At 31.0% G+C, this 9,326-nt stretch overlaps 1 pseudogene; it reads right to left on the bottom strand.

Annotated features, from left to right (window-relative positions):
* On the bottom strand, positions 2,445–4,313 carry LOC105178694 (annotated as a pseudogene).

Genomic DNA, 9,326 nt, shown 5'->3' with positions numbered 1-9,326 from the left:
ATGAAACGCGATACTCATTATATGAATGCAATAGTTAGTACAAGTCTTTATAGAACCCTTCAATATTTTTTCATGAGGGTTATTGACTTGGAACATTTTAGATTGTTCAAAATAGATTACACTAAAAAGGATTGTTCAAACCATTACAAGAAACTAACTATTGTTTAACAATCTGCTATGTTTTATTCGCACGCAAAGCCGTAACGGAATCAAATTAAAAGAAGCATGTAGTAGAAGTCTGCAGAACCACATCATGTTCCTCATGATGAATATAATCTTATATATATGTCCTCATATGATATAACATTATTGCTGAAAATGACATCAATAATTTTTTAAAGTGAGTCTGACTCGACTGAAATAATAAGAACACAGCGGAAGCATAAATAATTAAAATTAAATCATGAATTAAATGAGAATATTATTGCTCGTCCGTCTAAACTCTGCAGTCGCCACCGGCTGTGTAACGTTGTCTGCGCATCGACCGTCCTATATATGATCTCTGCCAACGTCCCGCGTCGAATTAAGTAGAAACACTTGTGTGTTTTTTTTATTACGTCCACATCACTGATACCGAATTCCTCTTCGAGTTGCTAGAATTCTAGAGGTTGGATTGCTAGAACTATTCTAAAATTTTTGGATGAGGTGTTTTTCTCCCAAGCTCTTGGAATGAGAGAGAGAGAGGGAGAGGGAGAGAGAGAGAGAGAGAGAAGCATAAAAAATTAAATGAAACCAAGAATTAAATGCATATATTGTCACCTGTCCGTCCAAGGCCTACGGTTTCCAACTGCCATCCAACGTTGTTCGCGCACCAATCGTCCTATGATCTCAACCAACGTCACACGTCCAACCATGCAGAAACACTTGTGTGTTTCCTCTATTACATCCATGCTACTAAAATAGAATTCCACTTCAAGTTTGTTAGAATATTAATAGAATTAAGATTTGAATTTTTATACTATTTATAGAGTAGAAGCTTGAATTGTGTCTGAAATGATAGTTATTTATGTGTTTTTATAATATTTGTCCTTTACTTTTTTCATAATACATTTGATGATTTCTTTCTAGGAAATGAAATTGATTATTTGTACAGGAGAGAAATGGAAATTCTTCTTCTTTTTTATAGTTCTCATACCAAATTTAGACCAAATAGGTCCTTTTTCCATAACCAACCACATTCTTTATTTTTATTAATTTATTTATTTTTTCAGGTTGTGTCTTACATCATTTTTTGTTGTGACTTACACTTTTTTTTCTTTGTATTAGACGATAGCTTATGCAAAAGTACAGTAAATTATACAAATTATATTATATTAATACTCTTTTTGTTTATATCAAAATATACTTTTTTAATATATATATAATACTCTATATAATTTAAAAAAACAATTACAATGAAAATACTTTAAAAAAATATCTAGACAATTAACTTGTTGTGTAATATAATAAAGACCATTTAACATGTTAATTATCTATATTAATTATCAATTTTCATTAGAAAAATTGTTTTCATTCTAGCAACTAGCGCACAGGGATGGTACGCATAATTTTTTTTAAGTAATAGTTAAGGAAAGTATAAAATTTTTTCTAATTAAAAATAAAATAAAGTTGTACATTTCATGTTAAATTCATGTTATTAACTAATCAAAATAATTATTTGATTTAAAATAAAAAAAAAGTGTACAAATCATTTGATTTGATTAAAAATAAATAAAGTTGTAGAAACTATTTGATTTGTTTATTTTGTTATTAACATGCTATTTGGTTTGTTTAATTTAACCGAGTTCAAAATTAATTGTGTGAACCTGATAGCTCTGCAAACCCTCTAGATATAAAATTCTTAGACATGAAGCCATCTCATAAAGCCATCTCCCTATCAAAGTCTACGACATAAAATTCTAAACCGATTCCCATCATAGACTTTGATATCCATGAATTCACTTACTTGTGTGTCTCCTAGACCAACATAGAAAACTCGTGTCCTATTTGATCAACAAACGTACACACAAACTTCTATAGAGTACACAACCTAGACAACATAGCATATCACTGTCATCTTATGATGCACGACGGATACTTCCTTGAAAACAAACCACGTAGACATGAAATTATATCAGCCAAGATCAAGATACAATTGCCAATACACAAGGCTATTGTGATTTTCAAGTCAAAAGACTAATCACAATACTATCACACCCTTAAGAGTTCTATTTATATTGATTATATCACGTGGTTTTCATATGATAACTCCTACGAATTTGTTCAATGAACTAGACAACCCATTGTCAAACACCCAATAAAGTGCATAGACGTCGTAAACGTCACTTTTGATGAAATGCGATACTCGTTATATGTATGCAATACTTAGTGCAAGTCTTTATAAAACCCTCCAATGCTTTTCTTTGAGAATTATCGATTTAAACATTTAGATTATTCAAAACAGATTACACAGGAAAAGATTATTCCAGACATTACAAGTAACCAACTAACAGCAAAAGATTGTTAAAAACAGATTACAAGAAGCCAACTAATTGGCAAGCCAGTCACCTATTTTAACAATCTACAATGTTTTATTCGCACACAAAGCAGTAAGGAAATGAAAGTAAAGAAAGCATGTAGTAGAAGTCTGCAGAACCACATCATGTTCCTCACGATGAATATAATCTTATATATATGTCCTATTTCCCAGTCGACTGTGGTGGTGGTGGGGGACTGCGTAGTAGTGGGGGAATGCTTTGTTCATCCCTAAAGAAATTCTCTGGATCAACTCTCGTTTTCACCTGAACCAATCGATCAAAAATTGTTATTGAAGTACTTGGCACCCCAAACTCTTGCTGTTTCAATACTTATCGGCCCTACAATGTTATTCACTCCAATGGCAAGATCTCTATAACAGAAGAAAGCTCCCCGTGGGTTGGACGTAACATAAGGAGTCACGTAATTATAAAGTTCTGTAATCCAATTTATGTACTTGTATTCATGAGCTGCCTCATATGCTTCCCAGTACACCATATGATGGATCTTGTAAAGATAACCAGCCCTATGAGGAAATGGGGTTGCATTATCAGGAATTTGAGCCATTTTTCCGCCATATGGGGTCAACAATAACTGTGCCAACTTGCCTTCTGGTTCAAAGAAGCGTCTCCATATGCCTTCAAACCCTTGTATGGGAATTGGTTCCTGCACATAATCTGATTTTCCTTTGAAGTATCCTACATCATCTTGATACCTGTCGATCAAAGGTAAAAGTGAATCTATGGGCAATCCGGTATTGTACAGGATGGATTGGATCCAGCTCATTTCTGTGCAGTCTTCTCTTACTAAGCCCAATTCGGGAATTTTTTCTTGCATTATCGCAAGTAGACTGTCGGTATCACCAAGGAAAACTGAGTTAAATGTTGCACGAATTTCATCTTTCCATCCCAGTTGCTGGTGTTTCTTGTAGTGATGACTCTGATGAATAAGTCTTCTGTGAAGTTAGGTGCGACGTATTGCCAGCAGTGAACGAGTTGAGTGGCATTTTGCCACAAATCCCTATGGATTGTGAAAACAGTAACTTTTTCTAAAACATCCACCAATCGTACTTTCCATGCAATAATTACGCCAAAACTGGCACCTCCACCACCTGGCCCAAAATAAGTCCTCACCCATGGAATTTCTATCGAGAATCCTGCCATTAACGTCTATTATCCTAGCATCCACAATATTATCTGGAGCTAGGCCGTATTTTCTGAGCAATACGCCCCAACCTCCTCCACTGAAGTGCCCGCCAACGCCAACAGTTGGGGAAAAACCGGCTGGAAACGCCAGTGTTTGGGTTCTAATCCCAATATTAAAATATAACATGCCAATGGTTGCACCACCTCCAACCCATGCAGTTTTCTGCTCAAGATCAACTGTTACTTCACTGAAGTTGAGCAAATCAAGGATCACAAATGGGACTTCAGATACATAAGACCGTCCCTCAAAGTCATGACCGCCACTTCGAGTTCTAATTTGCATTTGATTTTGTTTAGCACAGTAGATGATAGGGGGGGATTTGGTCCTCGTGCTGGGGGGCTACTATCACTTGCGGTTTTGGGGTGGAAGCTGACATGAATCTTTTGTTTCGGATTGAAAAATCTAGGACAAACTGATAAGAAGAGTTGATTGGGGTGAAAACAAGGTTAGAAATTGAGGAATAGTTTTGGATTTCTTCTTTAAGACAGTCAAGAAAACCATCGACGTTGGCAGCAGAAGCTGGAGACGACCACGAAAAGACAATAAAAAGAAAGAAAATGAGAGTGGAAATGGTTGGAGTCTTCATGATTGTGAGATACTGTGGTTTGTGGTTTTGGGAGCAGAAACGTGTGGTATTTATAATGGTAGTGGATGGGTGAATATTCCATCTGTTTGCGTGCTTAACTGAGATATATGCATGCATGCATCATTCGCCTTTGGTTGTTTTATATACATTAATTTATGTTGCTGTGTTTGGTTAGTTGTAATCAAATTAGATGACAATTACTCTCATCTCCTTGTAATGAAATAATGAAAATTTACTATATAGTCCCTAAATAGTGAGATGGACATTATTATTTCACTTTTGTTGATTTTCAAAAACAAAAATATTTTATAATAATATCACAATTTTTACAAAAACAATTTCTCTCACCCACTACTCCATATTTCTTTGTCTGCAAACTTCTCCGTGTTTGTTTTTCTTACAAACTTCTATATTTATAAGGAATAATTACATTTACAACCCCTTATCTATTATTTTTTTTACACAAACCACCTCCGTCTTTTTAAAAATTATAAAAACCACCCCTGACAGCCTTTAAAACCCCAAAATGCTCTTGTTCACTCATTCAAACTTTAATTTAATTTTTTAATGATAGAAATGCCCTAAGGGGCATTTTGTAATACACCAAAAAGTAGAGGGGTGTCAAAGTAATATTTATGGGAATTAATAACATGACCGTTATATTTTTTTAATATTTATACTAATTTTTAATTTTAATTTTAATTATTTTATTAATTTTTTAATTGAATCTCTATATTATTAATTTTTATTGAAATTAGGTCCGACAGCCAGACACGCTGCACACGCATTTCCTTGATAATTAGTTAACAGAATTAGCAGACAAAATCGATTCTACATTATCAGTTTACGTTAACCAATCTCCAAAAAATCAAAGATACGATTTGATTGATATAATAACAGTACGAACATAATACATGAAAACATACGATTTGAATGCATTAAATACGTCCAAAAAACACTGGCGGAATATTTCATCTGTTTTCGCGCTTAATTGATATATACATTAATTAATGTTGCTGTGTTTGGTTAATTGTATTGAAATTAGATGACAATTAGTCTCATCTCCACCTCCTAGGCTGATCCTTGTAATCAAATTATAGATTTTCTAAGTCAATATTTTCGACTTGAAATACTCGATAAATGAAATAATGAAAAATTACAATTACCCTTCTCAAATGAAAAATAATTATATAGTCCCTAAATAGTGAAGTGGACATTATTATTTCACCCTTGTTATTCTTTCAAAAAAAAAAATACTTGAAAAAATGAATAAATTTGAGCATGGGTAAAATAATAATCAATAGGGAATATTAGTTCATAAAAATAGTTTATAAAAATTATAAAAAATATATAAAATAATCTGTACTATTATAAAAGAAAATTTTTTATCGTACCAATATTTAAATACTTAAATTTACCCTTAAATTCATTTTTTTTCCCTCAAAACAAATTTGGTTAGAATAGTAATTTTCAAAATTTTTAATAATCTCTCAATTTTACAAAAAAAAAAAAAAAGGTCTCTCACCCACTACTCTATATTTCTCTCTTTGCAAACTTCTCCATGTTTGTTTTTCTTACAAACTTCTATATTTGCAAGAGATAATTATATTTACACCCCTTTACCTATTGTCCTTTTACACAAATCATTCCTGTCTTTCTAAAAATAACAAAAACTATCATTGATAACCTTTATAACCGCAAAATGCCCCTGTTGATTCAATCAAAGATTAGTTTAACTTTTTAATGACAAAAATGCCAAGGGGTATTTTGTAATTACCAAAATATAGAGGGTGTCAAAGTAATATTTGTAGGAATGATTAATATGACCCGTTATATTTTTTATTATTTATGCTAATGTTTAATTTTAATTTTATTTATTTTATTAATTTTTAATTGAATCTAATATTTTTAATGATTCTAATATTAAATTATTCAATTAATATATTAGTAAAATTAATTACTAAATTATAAGTTTAAATTACAAAAATTATCACACTTTTATAAATTATTAAAATTAAAAATGATTTATAATTAAATTTTATTAAGATTAATAAATTACAATTTTAAAATAATTTATGCAGTTTATCTAAATTATATTAGAATTAGTGAAATAAATAATTTATTTACAAAAAAATATTTTAAATTATTAAATTAATTTTTTTACAAAATTATTCTTTCTTTCCACCCCTATCCTCATGCCCACCCTCAACTATGGCCTGTGCCCTCATTCCCACCTCCCCATTGCGGTCTACACCCTCACCCCCACCCCCCTTGTTCCCAGTTTTTCAGCTTCCTCTACCATCGTTAGCCATAAACATATGTATATATAAATATATACATATATACATATAAATATGACCAATTATATACATATTTATATATTTATGTTGTATAAACATATATACATATATGTATAACTTATTAATGTCAATAAATTTAGTTGTAAACAAAAATAAAAAATAAATATTTAATTTCAAGTATATAAGTGTGATAGTGTTTATTTTAAATTTATAAGCTAGTAACAAAATTTTTATTAATATATTAATTAAATAATTTAATGTTTTAGTTATTAAGAGCTTATAATTTGATATACAAATTTAATAAAAAATTAATAAAATGATTTAAATTTAAATTAAAAAACAGTATAAATAATAAATAAACTATACGCGATCATATTATTCATCCATATAAACATTACTTTGAGACTCCATTCTACCTTTTAGATATTACAAAATACCCTGGGGGCATTTCTGTCATTGAAAAAATAAAGTTTGACCAAGTCAACAGGGGTATTTGCATTATGCTTGGTTTTGTTTTTAACTTGTTTTGGTGTGGTTTATGGAGATAGAGAGAAAAAAACAAAGATAAATAGGTGTTAGTTAGAGATAGTGTATATATTTGGATTTGTTTTTAAAGATAATATAAAATAAGTATATTATGTTTGATGTTGGTTAGTGGGAGACAAAAATTACTGTTCATTGTCAAATCATGTCTCTTTTATATGTATTTATATATATATGAATATATGTATATAATTTATTTAGTTGTGAGTGGATTAAAATAAATAGTATTTTTTTATTATTTTTGTATGAAAATAAAAAAATATAATTTATATAAATACACTTTTATAAATAATTAAATGCACTCTAGTAATCCATTAACAATATTTTTGTTAGCCGTTCTATGCAAGGTGATAAGTTTAAATATATTATTGAAATAATGTATTATATGAGTTAACCGCGTAGAATTGACATATTATTTTGGATTTTTTAAATTTTCTAATTATTCTAATGATGTAGAAAAATATTACATACAAAATATTAAATGGTTAAAATGAATATATTTATATTCAAAAATCAAATACAAACCTTTAACATGTAAATCAACCCTCCAATGCATCCTTCATTTTTTATAATTTTGAAGATCCACAAAATCCAGTATTAACTAATTAAAATTTATAACTACATATTGCAATGGTTCGGAAAATATATTTTGGATTAATACGGAATAGTGTTCAATCACAAAAAGCAATCAATTTACAAGAGACCACCAAAAGAGACATTGGATACACATATGTATGAATTAACCCAATATAAACAAAATCCACAAACCATTTGAAGATAAAATGACATCATATTTACAACAAAAGCATGCTATATCAATCTAAAACATTAACCAAATTTAGACAAAGTCTAACCAAATTGCAGACGAAGCCATATCGTAGAAGCAAATTACATCTCAATATTATGATATCCGATTGAATCCATACACAGACAACAAATATCCACAAAGCTAAAGTTCATATACATACCTTAATCACAAAAAGTAGTAAAGGACAATGTTAGATGGATGACAAAACTCCACCACCAACGAAAATCTCCAACGAAATAAGCGTGTAAACAACTACGACGCAATGCTTTACTCTAAGCAAAGTAAACAAATTGACTACTCATACAATGTTTGTGAATGAGAGGAAAGAATGAAAGTGCAAAATGTATCTAAAGTTACATAAATATATAGAGGAAGGAGTACAGTCTCCACCATTATTGTTTCACCGGCGAAACAGTGAAATATTTTGAAAGTATCGATGTATTCATACAGTTTCCACCATTATTGTTTGACGGGCGAAACAGTGAAATATTTTGAAAGTATCGATGTATTCATGTATGAATACAGTATACAAGCACTGATGTATCTGACAGTATAGTAAAAATTAATAAAAGAAAAGCTGATAATATGTCGGTAAAAGTCAGAAACAAACCAAAAGAGCACATGCTCGGTTGCAGCAATAATAATGGCGATACAGTTGATTCAATAATTCAATTGAAGCCATTTCAATAAATTACAGAAAAAAATAAATTTGAAACCGTATTCACTCAAAAATACATAGAAAATTACCCAACCTTTGTGACATCACCATCAACTGTGAAGAAATCTGTCGGTAAAATGATCGACATTTCGGTGAAGAAGCTCAATCTCGCCGTACAGTTGTTGAAACTTGATGGGTGAGGGTCTGTTGGCCTCGACGGACGATGGGCAGACGAATGGTGGTGGTTTAGGGGCGTAAGGCGCTCAAACGGCTGCAAATCGAAACTTGAATGTACAAAATGGTTCAATATACTACACATTGAAAAGATGGATGAAAATTGAATTGAAACATACCGAAATGTTCGCCTTGAGGAGGGGAGTTAATGGTTATACATCTCGGCCGGTGGGTCTTCAGAACGGCGATGATGGAGTCGAAATCAAAGGTGGAGAGAAGATGTTCTTTTCCTGCACGAAAAGTTGTTCTTTTGCAGTGTTCTGTAATTAGTTGCAGAGTTAGAGTGGGCCTGCAAAATAAAGTAAAATAGTCTAAAATATGGCAGAAAACAGGAAGATAAAGAGAACCAAACATATAAAATTTTTGGCCCATCTTTGAGATGGGCCAAAAACAAAAACAAACATACTGTTGGGATTTTAAATGCTGTCAGGAGTGATTTCTGTAATTTTTTAAAAGAAAAAGGTAGTTTGTGTAAAA

Source organism: Sesamum indicum, linkage group LG16 (genome assembly GCF_000512975.1).
Source record: "Sesamum indicum cultivar Zhongzhi No. 13 linkage group LG16, S_indicum_v1.0, whole genome shotgun sequence".
Lineage (NCBI taxonomy): Eukaryota > Viridiplantae > Streptophyta > Magnoliopsida > Lamiales > Pedaliaceae > Sesamum > Sesamum indicum.
The sequence above is the reverse complement of the archived record's forward strand: the minus strand, read 5'-3'. Positions and strand labels throughout refer to the sequence as shown.